The 21,421-nt window shown below is 39.4% G+C and overlaps 1 protein-coding gene across 1 annotated transcript in view; it reads left to right on the top strand.

Annotated features, from left to right (window-relative positions):
* The first annotated feature begins 308 nt into the window (after nucleotides 1–308).
* The window catches only part of LOC311494943 (vitamin D3 receptor A), a 79,056-nt gene continuing 57,943 nt past the window's right edge, over nucleotides 309–21,421 (top strand). The window contains exons 1-2 of the mRNA XM_084554224.1: nucleotides 309–350; nucleotides 1,313–1,483. The gene's annotated coding sequence lies outside the window, so the exon portion shown is untranslated. The remainder of the gene's footprint in view (nucleotides 351–1,312; nucleotides 1,484–21,421) is intronic.

Raw genomic sequence — 21,421 nt, forward strand, 5'->3', positions numbered from 1 at the left:
GATAATTGTGTGTTTTAATTCATTTTACCTAGTCTTATTCTCTGACGAAATTGTTTACTACCTATCAGGCTGCGTGCTACGTCACGACACACCCCTATATGGTAGGGAGACAGCTGAAAACTCAACGCGAGACTGACAGGCTTCTCGACCATTGAACGCAGAGCCTGTCCCAGAGTGGAGCGCTGTGATTGGACATCGCGTGGATTTTATATATATGTATAGATATGCCTGCTAAACCATGGGGGCGGGGCTATGGAGAAGTGCTGTCCATCTGTGTTGATACGGTAGATACAGAGCTAAAAACTGGACTAACGGAGTGTCTGCGTACGTTTCTCTTCCCATGGACTAATGTAAGTTCTCTTTTTATGCACTTTCTTGTCCATTTTAAGGTGTCTCGTGAAGTCGGGGGTGTAGCAGCGCTGTTGTAGCTTTTGTACTTGTGCTCTTCACGGTTGCGTTTTGCTGAGAAGTGCTTTCGGGCCGAGTGGCACACGCGCTTTTTCAGGCCACGAAAGTGAGGCTGCCGCTGCCGTTAACGTTAGCTGGTGTTGTGGCTCCCTTCGCGGGCTGCAATATTTTGACACGCCGCTGGTAACAGACAATGCACCCAGTCAGCCTAGGCTTAATGTCATTGTGGTGAGGCCATTTCGCAGCCGCCCCGCTACTCTAACACAATAATATTCACAGTTAACGTGCACACTGTGTGGAAATTAAAGGACGTTTTCCTCATTGTGACCGCTGCCGTTGCTGCAGTTTTTTGTTTTGCTTGTTTTTTGCTAAGGACCGAGCGCCGTTAACGTTCGTTCCTCTCCTATGTGGAGAAAGGGGCGAAACTCCTTTAAAAAAAGAGGCGATTGAATATGGGACATGTACAAACCTTGGAACATGACTTGAGTCGTGTCTTAAATGGTCAATTCGGTCTCAGTTAACGTTGCGGATTTATCCGTACGAACAAAATACGCAGTGGGTGTGAGGGTAGCAAGCACTCGGGGCAAATATAAAACTTTAAAGTTTTCGTTGAATGAAGTGTTATATTAATGTGTAACTTAAGTATGTGTGTGCCGAATCTTTCACGTGACCCCAAGTGATATGTTAAAGGTCGTAATCCTTATTTTGGGGGTGTTTGCTTATGCTTGAAGAAGGTAACTTGTAAATTGCCAGATTTATTGAGTTACGTTCGGCCTAACGGTGTGTCCATGCAACAAATAACGGGACGTCACCCGACTCCAATGTTACCCAATTCCCAGCCCCCCGACTGCCCGTTAGATAGCCCTTCCTAATTCACCCCGCTTTTCTTCTGCTCTGTTGACAGATTGTTTTATACACAGAGGAAAAAACTTTTTCAGCGGCTGGGGGTTTCTTTCTTTTTTGTTTTAAAATCTGCCTTCAACTCCACTGGATCGGGAACATTTTGGCGACCTGGCTCCCACATTTGGGCCCCGCTCTGCTACTGCACAAAGTGAAGGTTGATATGCCACATCAGGTAGGAGAGCATTCACTGGTTTGGTTTTTGTGACTTAAACGCACCAAAGACGTTAGCTTGCAGAGCTAGCTTCTGCACATGAACAAAAAAAATAAAAGATCTTGCAGCTCTTCTCTTTGTTTCCTCGCTGTACCGTGTTTACGTGCTTTCAGACCACATGGCATTTCACACTGCAGATTCATTTCGCATTTCAGCACAACTTCTGCAGTCGCCTTGTCCCGGTTATGTTTTGTGTGTGGTGTTATTGTTATAGGCTGGTGCTTCCCTCCACATTCCACATGTGTATGTCCGGCTGCCTGCAGCAAGGCCAGTGCGCAAATCCACGTAAATCTCCCCCCAAAAACGTCGACTAGGGCATTAAAAACAAAAATCGAATGGATCACATGACACTGCTTTTACCGAACGCATGTTTATGGCTCCTTGTGTAAACTGACAAGCCGATGGGTGTAGTAATGTGGTTTTAGAAATGCTCAGAGGTGTTGCATGTCTTCCTTCCTGGAGGTTGTCAGTCTCTGATGTGGAGGAGACTGCGGGAAGACAAAGGGACAGATTAAAACATAGAGCTGAGTGGGGAAGAATGGACACGGATAGACTTGAGTCAGTTACTGCAGTAAGTCTGTAGACAGCATGTTGAAAAGTTAATCTAGTTTCTATCCTGTAGTGTGTCCTCCACGTGAATTGGGACATATAGCAACTGTAAAGTTGAGAGAATTCAACATCCAGTGATTTACAATGGGCTTTGGACTTAACTTGATTTTGCTTCTGGACTTGCTTCTACAACCTTAATTATTAAATGCTTTTTGGGCAGCTTATGTGATAATTGTTTTGTTGTAATTCATAAATCACCTTAAAGTAAAGACATGATGGATTTCTAGGAATGTTTCCACACGTTGAGTGTTTTTTGTGGCTGAATTGAAATTAAGATGAAAGTTGAGAGTTCTCTATTTGGACTATTTTTGTTAAGTTGAATCTAAAAACACAACAGCTGTGCTGCTCAGTTGTAGTGCTGAACTGGAATTGCTTGCTTACAGTCTCTTCGGAGCACTAGATTTGGCAGTCTTGATGACATCAGAAAGTTGATGTTTTGTTGATTGAAAAACTTGTAATGTTATTTTGCCAGATTGTGGTTTTGTTGCAACATGTATGTTTGCTTGCTTCCATCTTGTTCTGGCACATCTTACCCAGTTGCTCCTCTCCTGTGTTGTGAGTAAACACACCACACTATCTACTGCTATAACATCATTCACTGACCACGTAACCTCCCACTGGATAAAAACGGTCTCCAGCAGTATACTTGCTCATGTTGCTAGCTAAAACCATATACGGTACATCATGCACTGAATGAATGTCAGGTTCGTCACAGTGCTGGGATTTTGGAAGTTGAAAGGCTCTGGCATAAAAGAAACAATCACTCTGTCATTTTGCTGTGTCGATTTTATTATCTAAAGGTTCCTCCCTCCCACCTATTACCACAATGGATTACAGAGGGGCTTTTTTTTTATATAATGAGGTGCTTAGGGGAGCAGATTTTGCTTGAGAGGTATGTACTCTGCTGAGTTACAGGCAGGTTGTAAAATCATAACAGATGCATGGGGTGTTCGAGGTGCAGCAAATTATTTGGAAATGTAAGCAAATTCCCAGAAATGTGCAGTTCTTGTGTGCATATATGCATGTAAGTACATGTTTAAATACCCACAGATTTCTTTGTTAGATTTTTCCAGTGGCTCTGTGCAGTCCAGTGAAGTTTCAATTGTTCAACAGCTGTTGATTATTTGATGGTCTGTTGGTATCAGTCAGGGATTTATTTGCAGTGTTAATGATTTGGTATGCTGTGATTCAAAGTTAAGAAAGGTTTTGGGGAATTCTAATGTACAGTAGATTTGAGTCATTTTAATAGTAGGTATCTGACAACACTGAGACATACTGTAAATGTTGTTTCGACACACATTGTAATATCTGTAGCTACAAGATCAAACATGGCTTATTTTTATTAGTAAGTAAGTAAAATGGATAAAATATTTGTTAGTTTTCACTGTTGGGCCTTCCTGTCAAAATAAAGAGGAGCACAGCACTTGGGACAAAACACATTAGCTTGGAATTTGAACACCTTTATTTTAGCCGATACCAATTAATTAAAATGCCTGATCAGAAGGGCTTTGATTCTTGGGATCAGGACATCTTTACAAATGTAGATTACAGGGAATAGTGAACACACTTGGAGCAGTGGGCATCCACACAAGGTTACGTTGTTTAGTCTTCATCTTTTGTTGTGTTACTTCAGTATTTTTACCTGGCCGGACACTTTTCTGTTTTCCTGTCCATTTTTCTTGAAATTTCCCTTTGTGTGATATACTGTGGTGGTCCCGCTACACTGTTCTGTTTATATTTCAAATAAAACACATCACCCCCTGTGCTGTAGAGTCCCCCAGGAAAGACGTAACAGACACCAGGTGTTTGCAATAGCAAATGTAAAAACTTTCAAGAGTTGTCGTGGAATCACTGCTGTGAAGGATCAATCGAAAAAAGGCTTGAGACAAATGGACATTTGTCTGCTTTGTGGCATTCATGTGTAACAGCTCACTCCAGTTTTTTATTATTCCTTTATTTCCACAGCCACATACTCCTCTCCTCCTCCACCCTTAATGTGAACATGCTAAACAGGGGCTAATGGATTCCTTATGAGAGGTAATTGTGTAGCTACAACATAAATGTAGCGGAGGCTCTGGTGTTGTGGTTGGTATGATTAGGTCTTATTTGGTGTCCCTAAGGGGCTTGGCGAGATAAACGTCAATACTGGCTCACCTCACAGTTTAAGGTCACAGACTACTATACAAGCTTGGGCTTGGAGAATTGCAAGTTCTCAGGGTTCTACGTCTGAATAACTTGTGGTGATAAACAATGGTATAGATCACAAGGTTTGTGCATCATATTGTGGTCTGGAGTAGCTTAGCATAATGCTGCAGGGGTTAGAGGTTCGATTCCCACAAGTGGAAAAACCTATTCTGCACTTTCATTCATTGCTTATTCTAGGATTTCATTCATGGCGAAATGGTAAAAAGTACTTGAATTTACTGATTCATGATTGCAGCCAGGTCAGTAAAATCTGAAGAGGCTGTATGTCTGTTGAATGTTTGGTATATTTGTCATGGTGACCAAGCTGTTCCTTCATGCACAGACCCAATACAAGTCAGTCATTTAATGTTCATCATCATACATTTACCTGTCAGAATGACTTAAGATAAAACACAGGCCCACTCTTCTTTTAGCAGGGTTTAACGTGACCAGAGAACAGCTTAAATGCTTAACAGGGGACTAGAATGACCATCAGTCAGTCTTTACAGAGGGAACTCAGACAGCAGATCTGTGTGAGTGTTCACGTGATGCAAATGTAGGCCAAGACCTAAAATAACAAAAGAAAGCCATAGAGCAAATACCTGATAGAAGAAACAGACAGTTCTTTACTCCTGTAAATACTTGGAAAATGTGGTGAAAGTACGCAAAGAGTAGAGAAGACATGTGATAACATGTTTTTCCTTGAAGAAGCAGTTCCATGGACTGTTAAAGATTCAAGCCCCACATTTCTTGTCCACTGGCCACCCCTTATGCCACACAAATGATACTTTTCATCTGGTTCCTGATGAATTATTTCTATGACCCAGCTGTGCTCTGGGAGAAGTACAATGTAGATATTTTTCAATGGTTTGTAAAATCCACATATGTTTTTGTCATCTTCTTCTCCCAGCGAGAGAAGTGAAAAGTGGACACAGGCTGGCACAAACAATGTAGTGAAATTTTATTCATGCAGCTGTCTGACATGATGAAATAGTCATGAGAAAACTGCCTTGAAATTTTACTATTGAAAACAGGCAGAAACCTCAACATTTCACACGAACACAGGGCCTTAACAAGAATGAATCAATGAATAAGTCCTGAAATGCACGGTGCATTTTGCTTTGGTTTAATCAGAACCAGACTATCAAACTCCATGCTAAAGATATTTCCTTAAGAAGCCAAAAGCCTTTTGTAACCATCACTGCCTTCTGTGTGGATGATTAGACTCACTTTCCATTGATTTAAACATAGACTTTTTAATTAGACTGATGCGAGAGTTCACTTGGACGTGTTTTACTGCCATACTAAAAGCATGGCTGGCTCATTACTGTAGCCACTCATTAAACCTGGGAGTGTGTGTGTTTGTGTGTGAGGACATGTTTATCTGGAGTCTGTGGGCGATCTAAGGGAATGGATGGGGAGAATGACATTCTACTTTTAAAACAAAGCCCTGATGATTTTAAGCTGCATAAAATCGCAATTTTCCCTCATAGTTATGACTACAAACTGAAGCAATTGATGTTTTTTATTAATTACATATGCTAAACAGTATAGGGGGTACTTAAAGCGATGAGTCCAGAAAAATTGCGTCCGTGTCATTCCCCTTTGCTCAGTAGCCACTTTTGGAGTGCAAAGACTTATTCAAAGATAACTGAGAGAACAGTTGTAGTTTTCAGAACTGTTTTCAGGGTCCTTTCAACTGCTACTCCAGGGTCTGTATATCCCTAGCACTAGAGGAATCTTGAGTGATGCAAGTGTCCATTGATTAGGTGTAAATGCATCTTGAAAATGGAACAAAACTTTGTGATATATACCAAAAGTGGAGTTCAGGCTTTGCCAGGCACAGAACTAAGTGATGTTTCTATACCTATTTGCAAGATGGCTATTACATCACTTCAGCGTTCCCACTGGCATTGCAAATGCAAAAGAGGAAAAAAAAAGGCCTGTCATCCTTGGCTGAGATCCCCATTGTGTAATTACGCTCTGTGATTCCCCAGAACAGTTTGGTCCAAGTTTGCTTTTATATCTTATTTTTATATCACTATTTAGGCCTGCAAGTTTCAAGTTTTTGATTTGTTTCAAAACTCTCATCAACTTCAGCAAAAGAGCTCAAATATCCCACCTCTGTTCTACTGCATATGAAGATAGCTGAATACTGGAATTACACCATCAAGTGGCCAGAAACGCAACAGTTTGATTTGTATTTTATAACAGTGTATATTCCTTTACATGTAAAAAGCACTATGACTGTAGAGTAAATGAAAAGTATTTTGGTGGCATTTATTTGCACATATTCTTTCACCAGGAGAGCAACTTGTCAAGGAATTGTAATAACAACTTCTGTACAGACAAGACCACCAAGTTACATCTATTGACTTGCGAGCTTTACAGTTGCATATTTCCAAATTTTCATACACTTAAAATGGCTTAGAAATACTGTTATGATGTGACTTTCATCGTATGACGCTATTCTCCATTTGAAGTTGGTAACATTTCTGGCTTTTGCAGAGAATTGCCTTATTTCTGAGGAGGAAACTCAAATGAGATTCAGCTCCTGTCTGCCTTCTCTCTCATTCTTTCTGTGTCTGTGTTTGGAGGCCCACTGCAAGGGGCTTTAAGTGAGCTGCTAACCCTACTTCTCAACCTTTTTTTCCACCCTCCATTCCTTATTTTCGCTTTCCTGATGCTACTGTAGCACAGCAGAGGGAGAGACAAGCCCACTGAGGTGGATTGGTTGTAGCTCAACAGGCCCCCCACAGAAGGCTCCACCCACCTTATCCTGTTTGTGACACAATTAATCAAAAGTGTAGCGAATGACCGAGTACTGAACTGCATGCATGCACACAGTCGCTCTAAATACAGTTAAAGTCAATATCCTTTATAAGTATTGGCTCATATATTTCATGCCTCACTGTCTTTCTCTCGCGTCTCCTTCCTGCCTGCATCTGTTTGACACGTGTACACACTGCGAATCAAGTGCAAATTCAGAACAGCAGGCTGATGCCAGCAGGACAGGGTGAAGCATGTTTTGGTTCAGAGCACATTTTCACTCTCTCCTTCCTACACATACATACACTCTCTTGCTTTCATCATTTATGTGACTACAGCTTACATAGTGACAAGACATTTTAGATAACGTTTTTATTTTGTCATGTAGTCTATGTTTTTGTGTCCTTGGTATTTTTAAACACTACCAACATTTTTTTCAAGTGGTTCTGTAGATCTGTTCTATAGATGTTTTAATAACTGCTTGTTTTGTTTCTTCCTCTATTCATATTTAGTTTAATCAAGTACTGCAGATAAGCTTGATTTGACAATTTTTATCTGATTTTGAATTTATAGTTGGTTCTAGCGGGATAACAAATATCTTCTAATTCTAATCTGAAAATTGTCTTTCTCAAACCTTTTTTGTATTCTAATAGATTCTGTAAATCTATTTAATTAGAAGACGGCTTGATTTAGACTTTTATGTCTAATGTTTATGTATTTTATTTCTTCTACTTTGTTAGACATCACTGCAAATACAAAACTAATAAACAGATTTATAAGGAATAAGGTATTCGTAAATATTTTGGAAAGATTAATTGGAAATTTTAAAAATATAAATTAGTGATTTTGATAAAGTTAAGGCCAGCAAAGAAGGCTTTGCTGGCCCTGATGGCATGTCACTGAGCTTTACTGTCCTTTTAAAAATATTATGTTGTCTTGTACATATTGAAATTTATTTACAGTTTAATTTTGAAATATATGCTATAATTAAATAAGAGAATTAAGAATGAAAGATAAATGACTTATTTTCCTATGTTGAAGTAGTTATGTTTAAATTTTATTGTGTACTTGCAAATTCATGCTGAATATTTGCTTTCTCAGTGTTTTTTTTTTTTTTTTTTGTATTTTTATATGTTTTTGCTTTGGTTATACAGTTGTCTTAAATCAGGTTCCAAGACTGTCAAGTCTTAATTTGTCTTTAAACATGCACAGTCTGCTTCATACAGCTCATCTCTAGCTTATACACTACTGTTGTCGTTTGCCCTCTTCACCACCACCAGCATTTTGCACTTGTTATCTTATTATCTGCCCCCATGCGCTCCCTCTCTCTGTCCCATGTTTTGCATACTGTTTTTTTTCTTTACCTTGTTATGTATTTTCTGTGTTGTTCTGTCTCATTGCTATTTTTCCTCGTGCTGTGTGCTGCATTATGTCCGGCTTAAGACTCTTATTTGCTTTTGGCAGGAGCTGCAGTCTGCTTGGGTCAGATTTGTTTTAGTGCTACACTGATCAAGGCTTGTAGTATATGCCCCAGAGTTTACACACACACACACACACACACCCACACACACACTGTACGCAGCGTTCCCCTTCTGAATAATTTGGGAAATTACGCAACTTGAAGACCATAAGAGATTAATTTGTATGGGTGTGGGTGTGGGTGGGTGGGGGTGTGTGTGTGTGTGTGTGTGTGTGTGTGTGGGGGGGGGGGGGGGCATATACATGCTTCTCTTTCTTTAGACTTGCTTTTTGTATTTTGTGCACACCACAGCATGTTACGTCATTGCACAACAGTTCTGTTTGTCTTTCAACAAACAGAACTGAAAATTTCAGTAAGTTCTTTGTGTAATTGAATAGTGTGGTTGGGTGATTGGTCTGCTGTATAGCTCCAAGGGAGAGTTGCTCTGGTTCTGTCTTGTGGAATTAAGTAATCAAGTGTAACAGTCTAATGGATTTTTTTATGGAAGCCCTTTTGAGCCAAAAGCATTATTGAAATGGTTAAAATAGAGTAATTTAAAAGCATGTAATACTTGTGTCACACATTTATTAAAATAAATAGTTTTACTTAAACCGTTTACTTAAATTAGAGACCTAAGGTTATCTAAATTGACGTTTTCTCAGTATTTTAAGAAAATAATTTGTAAACCTGGCCTTTTCGTTGATACTTGGATATACTCATTCTTAAAGCAATAGATTAAGAAAAATATACAGTGTATACATTTATTTCATTTATTTATGTCTTTGGTAGTATGAACACATTAAAGACCTCCTACACAGCAAGGGTGCTCTTGTGTCAGCAGAGATTTACCTAATTCATTCAAGAAAAAACACACAACCACAATTAATGATGGGAGAAAGTACAATGTGTGATGTCTGTTCGTTAATAATGAGAGCCTTTTGAAGAATTCTGTCTAAACAACAATTAACAGGGTTAGGCTAACTAATTAGTAACAAATGAAAGTATTTAATATGAGTGCACTCTGTATGATTCGGTCATGAAATAATGTATCGGCATGTGGTTAATTATTGATGTGATCATGTTGCTGTATCAGGAACCCCATGAAGAGTCTATTTCCTCAATCATTGATGTCTGTCTTTACCTTTAATAGCAAATATTATGATGCGTATGGAAGCTTCCAGGGTTTGAGTTCCAACCTGAGTTTTGTGCAGGTCTCTAAAATAACTAACATCGGGCAGAGATTAGTAAATAAAAACAGGTGTGCTTCTGAAATGGCGGTAGTATTCCATTAGAAAATGCCGCTGTGTAAATATTCTTGCGGCCCCCCCCAAGTGATGCTTGAGTTTATTTGCATACTGAATGTGGAACTAAGATTGGATCTGCAGAGCTGGACGCATTTGATAATGAAAGGTCTGAACACGGGCTCTAAAAGCTGGCCTCTTACAATTGAATTGCCCAGGTCGGATGTTAATGCAAGGTCTGAACAGGGTCATAGTCACCAGAAATGGCTCAGGCCATCAATGCTCATCTCCTGATTAAAAGTCATACTGCCTGTAATTATGAAACTCAATGAAATGCTTTCTTCACAAACAAGCTTATAGGTGTGTGTAGTTGGCAGTCTTGTGACTCCAGCCACAGTGAAAGGAAAGAAACTGTCATCATTCCTAATTACTTATTACTTGCAGCTGCAACTGGGCGTCGTTATAAGCTCTGATCCTCTCCTGGCCTGCATAAACAAAGATGAAAACAAACAAGAATGGAAAGAAACCTACCAAAAAGTATTTAATCATCTAAACCTACAGGTAAAATCACAGGCCCTGTTATCAGAGAGTCAACCCACACATCTCTGAAGTGGATGTACTGTTACATTCTTTGACAAGAAATACATCTTTCAGGCAACAAGGCTATCAAATCTAGGAAATTTGATTAGGTGTGCAGACTATTGCTGTATTGACATTTGCAGCATGATGACAGTAATATTTTGGGACTGTTATTGTAACGAAGCTGAAAAATATATCTCATCTGTTTTTGTCCTCAAATCAATTTAACAGTTGTGCTTCATTTCTCGTAGCATTTGTGTCAGGTCAGTTACGAGTTTCATTCTTTCCAGGACTTTCCACAATTAGACCTGAGCAGTGCAGATGGCCCGTTTATCGAAGTAGCTCAATCCCTTTCGCTCATCCACCTGTTTATATGGCCCATTCTGAGTATTTAGTCAGATTTGGGTGAATGGATGAATATATTGTGCAGCCTCTACATGTTGTTGTGTGATGTTTCCTCTGCTTGTGATCTTGACATGCTTTTGGAACTGTCAAAACAAAGTTACAGTTGTAAGGTGGAAGCGTATGTAGGTGACACTTATGTCAGTGTTGGCTGTGGGTGTGTGCAAGATGCCACATACTTGGATATGGCATCTGAGCAACAGAGTGTGTGTGTGTGTGTCAGTCACTTTACGGATCATTGGTAATACATACGTGCTTGATTTTGTCTGTGTGTGAGGTGTCCAGCTGTTTAACAGTAATCACAGTTTCTCCACACTATCTACAGTTTCACTCCCTGGGTTTCTTCCAGTCACCACTTCCCTCTATCGCTGTTTTTCTCAATCTCATAATTTCCTCTCATTCTCTTTGGCAGATTCTTTTGCTGAGTGTGTTTGTGTTTTGGTGTGTTTTCATTCAATTTATCACTCCTGATGCTCATGTCTGCAGAACTAGATGATTGTTTTTGTTTTCAGTTCAGAGGACACCGTCTGGTTAGCTGGTTCAGGGGGTTACCTCGCTATTAACAAAGTTGATTAATTGTTTCCAGCATTGTTGCTTAAAGCATGTGTCCCCAGGAAGTAATGCATTCAAATTAGTTTGGTTTTGTACCTCCAGGATAAAATGAAGGCTGCAACAATGTGTTGATGTAATCAATTACGCTGATTTAAACAGAGACCTAATGTGGACACTTGGAACAAATTAAATGGACCACCAATGCAGCACAACAGCTACACACTAGCATCTCAACAGAGAAGATCCACTGTTTTTTCAACCTAAAAAGGGAGACAGCAGCGTCAGTATTCAGACCATTACAATAAGTGTAGTCTAATTCCTGGTTGGTGGTCATTACCCAGGAGCCATTGTCGTGTCCTTACTTGTTTTCTTTCAGACAATAACTCAAAGTGCAGATGCTAATGGCTAGTGCCACAAAGCTGCTTTCAAGCAAATTTGCATGTTATTATCAGATTGTTTATGCACATAAAGACTTATAAAACTAAACATGGATTTCATTAATGTCACGCTCTGAAGTGAGTGTAAGCAGCCTTTTGTAGATAAATGATTCAGGTTAATTTCTAATAAAAAAGTCATTAGGTCTACACTGAAGAAATCTTCTATTTACTTGTGTGAATAGCATTATAGGTAAAATTGAAACGTTAACTTGTTATTATGAGAAAATATTTGACTGAAAGTTTTAGGGTAGAAGTTTGTTATTTATTGGTAAATTGATTGAACAATTAAAAGTAATCGATTAATCGAAAGATAATTGATAGATTTAATAGAAAAAGAAAAAGATTTCTGTTTTGCTTTCGGAAAGATGACTACATGGACAAACTTAAACCTTGGAAGACACATCAGACCAGGTGAATCAAACCAGAAAAAAACTAACTACATTTAATTTTTCTTTCTTTTCAATGAATAGTTTGGTTTTGAGAGGGATGAAAAATGAGTCAAAAAGGCTGTGTTGGTTGTTTCCAGCTTTTTGTCTTTTTTATCGCCCGGGAAAAGCCATTGCATTTTTTGCTAAACCCTCCATGTTTAATTTGTTTAAGTTGAAAGCAATAGTCTATTGTGCATAAACAAAAATGTAACAAAACATTTCACATATTTCTAATGTTGTTTGTCTACAATGTGTAGTTTGAAACAGCACTGAAACCAACACAGCAGTGGGTTGAAATGGCAAGCATGACAAAGACTGCACATTGTGAAGAGACTGTGGGCATCAGAATGATGTGGAAAGAAGAGTGGTATCAAAACTGAGTGCTCATCAGCTCCAGTATGCCAGAAGATTACATTTATCTACATATATCTATACAGTTGTTTAATGGGGCCATGTTTTGTTGTTTTGGCTTTTTGCTGTAGAACATATCCGGTGAAATGAAACAATGACTTTGAGGTTTTGCACACCCATGTGTAACGAACACTGTAAGGACTTGGGGCCCTTTAATTATAAATAGTTCTGAATTTATGAGATCGCATCAAGACATTTAACGTGCAGCAAAAACAACCAACATGTCTTTTTTTTCTACTGTGGCCAAGCAGTGGAATGCTGACTGGTCATGTTAGGTCACCTGACCTCAGTCCAACTGTTTTTGACTCGCGGGAAACCAGAATGAAGACAAATAGTCCTAAAACATGCAGGGAGTAGAGATGTTAATCCTTTCAGAGCGTCTTCTGAAAGGATTAACACATAAACATGAGAGGGTGTATTATACAGACCACTGTACCATCATGAACAGTGTCCACCACCCTCTACACGACAGCATAGTCAGGCAGAGAAACTCGTTCAGGACAGGCTGCTGTCTCTGTCCTGCTTCACAGACAGGTTGAGGACGTCGTTTGTCCCTCAGGCCATAAGACTATACCATGCCTCCCTCTGAGGACATAACTGACCTTTGGTTATTGCTGCCAATGCTGTATATAGTTTACATAGCATTATATATTCATATTATTATATAACTTAAAATCTTTCTTTGTTTCTATGTGATGAAGCTACTGGACACCAAATTTCCCACAGGATAAATAAATCTAATCTACCTACTAATGGTTCTTTACATTAATAAAGAACAAATAATGCACACACAGCAGGCATAAAAACATATTATGTAGGGGTGTAACGGTACACACAAGTCACGGTTCGGTACCTACCCAGGTGTAGGAGTCATGGTTCGGTACGGTTCAGTACAACAGGAAAAAAGCAACAAAACCTCACACATGTATAGACTAGCTTGTTTCATTTATTTTTAACAGACACCAATTGACTGAAAAAAAAAAAAAAAACACCTCCTGTTATAAAAGTAAAATATAGAATAAAACACAAAACAAATAAATTATAGGGATGCACGATAACTTTTTTAAATAAACCGATAACCGGTAACTTTCCGCTTCCAAAGGCCGATACGATAACCAATAACATGTACCAATGGGTACAAGTCCAGGTGTCGTCTTTCCGGCTAGCTTGCTACCTTCTTTAGCCTCGCTGGCGTCCTCATACGCCTTCAAAACCCCATCGAATCGATGGCTATGTTTCAAATTACTTTTCATGTTCGAGGTATTAAAGCTGGTGCTGATTTTTCCACCTCGTGGCACTTTCTTTAAACATTTATTACAAACAGCCAGAGAAATGTCATCCTCGGAAACTTTGAAAAAGTCCCACACCACCACCACCGCCGCCGCCATGTTGTTTGTTTACAAACGTATGTACGTTGTGCTGCATTCAAGTGGTGATGGAAGTTCCCTGTTCCCGGTTTGAGAGTCATTTTTCCGACCTTGTATGTTTCTCTGGTTTCTGTGTAACATCCTGGGTAATGGCAGCTACTACTAAAATCGTGACCGAGTTGACGAGTTGTTTTCCGACATGAGGGAGTATTTTAATGATTTTGTTCAGCCAGAATGTTGTTTTTCCGATTATACCGCACAATTTCTTGTGGGGATAAACTGTGGTAGTCAGGTAGCAACTGGCAACTTCGGGTAACTTCATTATAAGAAACTAACTAAACTAACTTGTTGCACACAAGTTTTTTTTCCTCGCACCAGTGACAGACATATCGGGGTGATGCCGTCTTATGTGCGTGCAATCGCCGTTATGTTGCACTGGGAAACCAAAGTGTTCCCACACTGGTAATTTAAATGAAGCCGGCAGCTCTTCCAACTCCACACTTTTCAACTTAGTACATCCATGCTCCACACCGTTACTTTTCTTCTTCGTCTGTTTCTCTTCTTCTGTAGGCCAATGACGTCAGCTGGCAGCTTTTAGGCTCATTACCGCCACCTGGATTGAAGTGAGGACTCGACTTTTTCTTTTTTTTAATTAGCTACTCACTCAGACGTATTCGCAGTATGACTGCGTGCACCGAACCGTGACACCCGTACCGGGACACCGGTGCATGCCCACATTACTTTTCCTTATGCACCAGAAACTACGCAATGATTATTAGAAGCAAATCCAGTGATGCTCAGGTAGGGTTAGGTTGCAGGAAGATCATGGCTCCTTATGAAACGTGGTTTAAGAGTTACAGTCCGTATGGTTTCTGTACCACAGAGAAAACAAGACAAATAAGTGAAATGTATGTTTGCTTTCATTCATTATATAGATATAAAAATATACAGTTCAGTCCAACCTATTTGGCCTTTTTTTTTATTAATGCATTTTTTTTGGGGGGGTTATAGAAGAGATAGACGAGAAAAATTATGTTGGTGGAATCATAAAGGAATCATGGTGTTCATGTGTATCTTTTAATGACAGCAGTAAATATACCAACTTAACAATTATTTGAACTGTTGTTAACTCGACATATTTTCCGACGCAGGTCTCTGTCCGTTGGTGTGTGGGTGCATGTGCGCGTGTTACAAAAGGCAGAAGTCAATTGTAAACGCGTGACAGAAATGAGATTGCGTTGTGTGTATATAAGATAAATAACATAAGGCTATTTGCTTTGTTTAATAGGAGAATAAGGTATAGACCTGTTCTATAGGAAAGGTAACCTTAAATAACTTATGTTATACCATGGTCTGGGTGAATACTCGATTCTGATTGGCTGGAGGGTGTGGGTTAAAAAGTGATAATGTACACCTAGGAAAGACGTTCCGTCAAATTGCCTGATGACAGTTCTAAATTATTGCGCTGGCTCAAATGCTAGATGGTAACCATGGCAACGGAGACGTTATTTCACAGTTTATTCATCGCAACAGCAAGACAGACAAAACATGAGTGATTTTATCATTTCTTTTAACTTATTTGGTGAGTTTGACAACTTTGAAGACTGGAATGCAGCAGAAGGAAAAGACAGAAGAGAATATGAAAAGAAAAAGGGGAAGCGACACAAGGAGGTGACACCGGAGGAATTGAACGAATTAGAGGATGACAAGGACGAGATAAACACAAAGAAAACGATTTAGGAAACTATCTGTGAACTTTGATTCTTTGAAACAAAATTTCGCATCATTCTCTGGACACACACAAGTAGCACTGGCCTTCTGAAATGATACTTCGTATCACATAACGTAAGGTTAAGCCATCATCTCACTTCCCATCACTGATCAACTGCTGCGGTCGGGTCGCTATGGCCAACGCCTGCATACGGGAGATATTAAATAGTGCGCTCGACTTGTAAAAATAAAAAAACGCTCACGATTTTAACTCTAAAACACGTTAAAGTATTATTAATTGATTAAATATTTATTTCTTTCGTAAGTGACCATGGTATAAGCGGGATAATGCCCTTCGAGGTGTCCATTAACAGAAATTAATGGACTTCGCGGAAGCAACCGTCCTCCGCTTCGCGTCGGACAGTTCACGCCTCCGCGTCGTCCATTAATTTCTGTTAATGGACACCTCGTCGGGCATTATCCCTTACTTGTAATCTCGCAGTATATAGAAAATAAAATTAACATTAATTGTTAATTAAAATTAACTTGACCGCCCAGCACCCTGATTGTACCTGATTCCATTCTTTTAGTTCACTACCAATATCTTTGAATGAAATTTGAATTGATCTTGATCTCATATTAGCATTTCTGGAAATATCTATGGTCTGGAAGCATGGGCAACAAAGCAGTGCTCATTGAACAAGTGCAGCACGTTTTCCAAATCAAGAAGTGAACACGTAGCAATACAATAAAATTGTAACATAATCATGCCTAATCCTACCTGGGGAAATCCACCACCAGCTTCTTGGTTCTACCCACATTCAGCTGGAGGCAGTTTGTGTACGTTGCTATGGTAATAACATGCTGAATACCCTCAGCAGGTAATATGGCAACGGCTAACAGTTGAAATGCCTTACAACAGAGCTGCTCAATGATTTGTGGGTTATACCATTTACTGTTAATAAACACGGCCAGCCCTTCACCTTTCCTCTTACTGCTCTCCTCAGTTCTGTTTGCTCTCACCACCAAACAACTTCAGGAAGTTAGATTACATGCAGGTTGCGAGTGGAAGTAGTCAAAATTACAACAGAGATAAAAAAAAAATAAAAATAATTAAAAAAAAAAAAAACATTAAGACAGATACTCCCACTATCTGACTTTAAAAACAAAAAGAATTCATAATGGTAGCAGGGACGTCCATGCTCAGCTGGCACACACTCAAAAATCCACAAACAAGACGTAACCACAATAAAAACAAAATGTAGCACGGCTCCTCTGAAATGTAACCTACTCCGAGCAAATCCCAAAGCAGATGAAGTGTTCAGAGAAAGTGCTACATCGAAACTACCACTATTTGGTGTGATTGCATTACATTGCACTGCGATCCTTTAGCGTCCTTAGAGTCTTTTGTGATGTACTGTTTGTGCATGATCATCCAAAACTGATGACTATTGTTGGCCAGCACTATGAAATGCTCATAAGTGCTCTACTTATTTGAAGATCTAGCTACTTGGTCCACTGGACTGAAACCATAGTATGCATGGAGCTGCTAAATTATGTGTACTGGGGGCCAGGTATTAATATAATAATATAGTGTGGATGTACCCTGCCTGGCCAAAAAAAAGTCACTACCAAAAAAAAAGGTCACACACTTCGTTGGACTGCCTTTAGCTTTGATTACGGCATGCATTCGCTGTTGCATTATCACCAAATTTTTTTTCTGTCCAGTGTTGCATTAATTTTTCACCAAGATCTTGTATTGACGATGGGAGAGTCTGACCAGTGTGCAAAGCCTTCTCCAGCACATCCCAAAGATTCTCAATGGGGTTAAGGTCTGGACTCTGTGGTGGCCATCCATGTGTGAAAATGATGTCTCATGCTCCCTGAACCATTCTTCACCAATTTTGACCCCGATGAATCCTGGGACTGTCATCTTGGAATGTGCCCGTGCCATCAGGGAAGAAAAAAATCCATTGATGGAATAACCTGGTCATTCAGTATATTCAGGTAGTCAGCTGACCTCATTCTTTGGACACATAATGTTGCTGAACCTAGACCTGAGCAACTGCAGCAACCCCAGATCATAGCACTGCCCCCACAGACTTGTACAGTAGGCACTAGGCATGATGGGTGCATCACTTCATCTGCCTCTCTTCTTACCCTGATGCTCCCATCACTCTGGAACAGGGTAAATCTGGGCTCATCAGACCACATGACCTTCTTCCATTGCTCCAGAGTCCAATCTTTATGCTCCCTAGCAAATTGAAGCACAGCTGTTCAGTCCCAATGCCTTGAGTTCTCTTCTCATTGTACTTGTGGAAATGCTTTTACTTTCACCATTAAACATAGCCCTGAGTTCTGCTGTTGTTTTTCTTTGATTTGATTTCACCAAACGTTTAAATAATCGCCGGTCACGATCAATCAGGACTTTTTTCTGACCACATTTCTTCCTCGTAGATCATGGTTCCCCACTACCCTTTCAGTTTTTAATAATACACTGGACAGTTCTCAGTTTTAGTAGTTTCTACAATCTCCTTAGATGTTTTCTCTGCTTGATCCATGCCAATGATTTGACCCTTCTCAAACAGCCTAACTTATTTTCCACGACCACTGGATGTGTCTTTAGACATGGTTGTTTAAGAAATGAGAAGCTACTCATTGCATCAGATGGGGTTAAATAACTTGTTGCCAGCTGAAAGATAATCACCCATGCAGTAATTATCCAATAGGAGGCCTGTACCTATTTGCTTAGTTAAATCCAGGTGGCGACTTTTTTTATTTTTTTTTTGGCCAGGCAGTGCATGTACTGTATGTTGTTGTACTGTATGTTGTATTATTGATTTTGTGAATTGGCTTTCAGTACTGTATATAAGTTCATTGTGGCCCCCACCTGAAAGTATTAAAATTACCTTCCTGCCCCCTGAGATTATGTTGAAAGCATATTTTTGCTGTGTGATCAATCAGTGTGTCTGGCCCTGACAGGGATAAATTTCTATTTTGTTGTGACCATGCATTATATATTCAATGCAAGTAAAGGGCCTCGTATGACTCCACTAGCACCACTGTGCTAGCTGGTCAGCAGTGATCTAGCATGGGAAGGGAAAATATTTATCGTTATTAATATGCATGTTTTCCATGGTGATACCAGTTACTGTTTCCATCTAAATCTTGTCTCTACTCGTCTGTCAGGATTCCATTTCAGTGAAGGACATCCATTGATATAGTCCAATTCAACTGTTAGATACGTTTGGCTTTTAATAGGGCTTTTCATTGTAAAGTTTCCAGCATGTGTCTTTAACTTCTTAAGCATCAACTGGCAGATTCACAGTTTTGATGTTGACTTTTCTAACATTCTGAAAGATCCTCCTTGATACCGTACCATCATATAAAACCAGTATATATGAGAAACGCAATAAAAATGGGCAATATTCAACAGAAAAAAAGTAAGTACACAGTTGATCCCCTTCAGAAGAAATTATTTCTTGTAGGTTCTGTGATATTGTCCAACTGTCTCTGAGGCTTAGTGAAATGTTTGAACAGTTCCATCAGTTGGAAAATGTATGCTTCACACACCAAACTTGCTTTTATTTATCTGTTCAGAACTCTAATCTAGAAGATGTATCCTCATTGACAAGCTATAGTTTGTGTAGCAAGAGCCTCTTCCTTGCACACCTCTTTAATATGATTGTTGACACCAACAGTTGCACAGTTAGCCCCAGAGCCTGTGATGAAATTGTGATGTTTTTGGACACTTGTTGGAGTGATCAGTTTTGGATAAATTACCAGTCGATTGAAGCCACTTATAGATGATTATCCTCACAAATAATTTTGAGATATTTTTAAATCCATTGCCAGATTAAGGATTCTCCTTTAGAAAATTTAAGATGGCTCTGACAGGTGACACCACACCCTTTAGACAGGCCTCGATGCCAGAATTTTAAATTAGGTCACACACCTAATCTGAAACCCCGGATTTTATAATTTTATGGATTTGAGGGGGTGGTAATGTGGGTGTGTGCTTGGTTTTCAATGTGAGTGATCTGTTTTTTGTTTTTTGTTTTTTGTTTTTTTTATTACTCGTAGGCACTGTTTCAAAGATCAAGTGTTTGCTTGTTCAAATATGCAGGAAAAGTCGATGAATCTCATGGATGGACTGTCACATGACAGTAAATCTGATTGAACTGAGTGAATTTAGCTGTATGCACAATCTCAGAGGTATCAGTTTGTGTGTGTGTGTTAAAGAAAACGCACAGCTTAATTTCAGTAAACATAATTGTGTATGTGTTTGTGCACGTTCGTGAAAATTGTATGTATGTATGTATGCACAGCCACTGAAACCAGTAGAAAGTAGTTTTGTTTTCCGAGACTGTATGATTGTTTACCCAGAGAGGAAAAACTGAGCAACAAACAGCCACAACAAATCTAAACAGAGGTTAGGGTTTGTGTTCCTTTAGTCCCTCCATCTTCTACTGTGGCTAAGATCCTCGGAACATGTCACATGCCAAAGTGTCCTTGTGCAAGACATTGAACCCCCAGTTGCTGAGTGTGAGTGAATGGGTAGATGTGTCAGTATGACTGTATAGCACTTTAAGTACCAATAGTAGAAAAGCGCTATATAAAAAAACAAGACCATCTTTTCTTCGCACTCTGTCTCTCTGGTCTCCACATGTTGTCGGTTGGTTGTGGTTTTTGTATCCTGCAGTTCTGTGTGCATGTAACGATTTGTTTAAAAACGGCCTGGCTGGGAAATAAATAACATTCTGCTTCTTTGGTACATTTGTGTGTGACATACACTCATAAATCCGTTAATACAGGCACCTTTTTAGAAGAAAACAAATGAAAGCATGGCTAAACGTCTGCGCGCACACACCCTTTGCTCGGCTCAATCCCTCCCTTATCCCACTTGTTTATGGCTGTGCTGGTCACGGCGAAGTCAAAGCTGTCAGTCAGAATAAGATTCTGCTTTCACATGCGGTGATTTAGACCGCCTGTTTCAAAAACAGTCATCATGTTTGACAGACGTGCACTTTATAGTTTCTCCAGAGACTTGATTCACAGTTCCTATTTTGACAACCGCTTGTACTTCTGGTTATGTGTTTGTGTTCTTTTAGTTTTATTTGTTGAAGCTCCTGTGTGATTTTCAGGGTGTGTTTCTGTCTGAGATGCGATGATACGTTTTGTTCTTTCCTCTTAGCACCTACATGGATTCCCATCAAATATCCTGCCTTTGAATTATTGTGCGCAGGCACACGAGTTCTACATCTAATCAGATCAAATGATAAAATGGATGCAGAAATATGCTAGTAGTTTCACTATTAGAAGCAGCCTTGTGGGTAACGCATGCTCATGATGATCATTAAGACTTTAGCAGCAAAATAAGTTTTTAAATCTATCAGACCAGAAAAGAGGGTTCTTCTGAACTATTATAAGATGTGTTTTCTGCCTCTGCCTGCTGCCTGTCATGAACCAGGTGCCAAATGTCACATGAGCATGAGGCTCTTTCTGTAAATGTCCTATCCTCTCCGAATAGAGATGGAAGGAACAAAAATGTTAAAGTTACCTTTTGAAAGACTTTTGAAAGACGAAAGGCTTATATAAACCATATATAAAGCCAGTGTCATTAATCATTCAACTTCCCAAAAGAGCTTTCTGTCAACCAAATTTTTGTCTTATTTGTTCTGCCTTTCTTGTCTCATGTTCACTTTAAATTCCGAGCTATTCCACAGCTTTAAAAATACCTTAATACTGTAA

This window comes from Chelon labrosus (assembly GCF_963514085.1).
Source record: "Chelon labrosus genome assembly, chromosome: 10".
Lineage (NCBI taxonomy): Eukaryota > Metazoa > Chordata > Actinopteri > Mugiliformes > Mugilidae > Chelon > Chelon labrosus.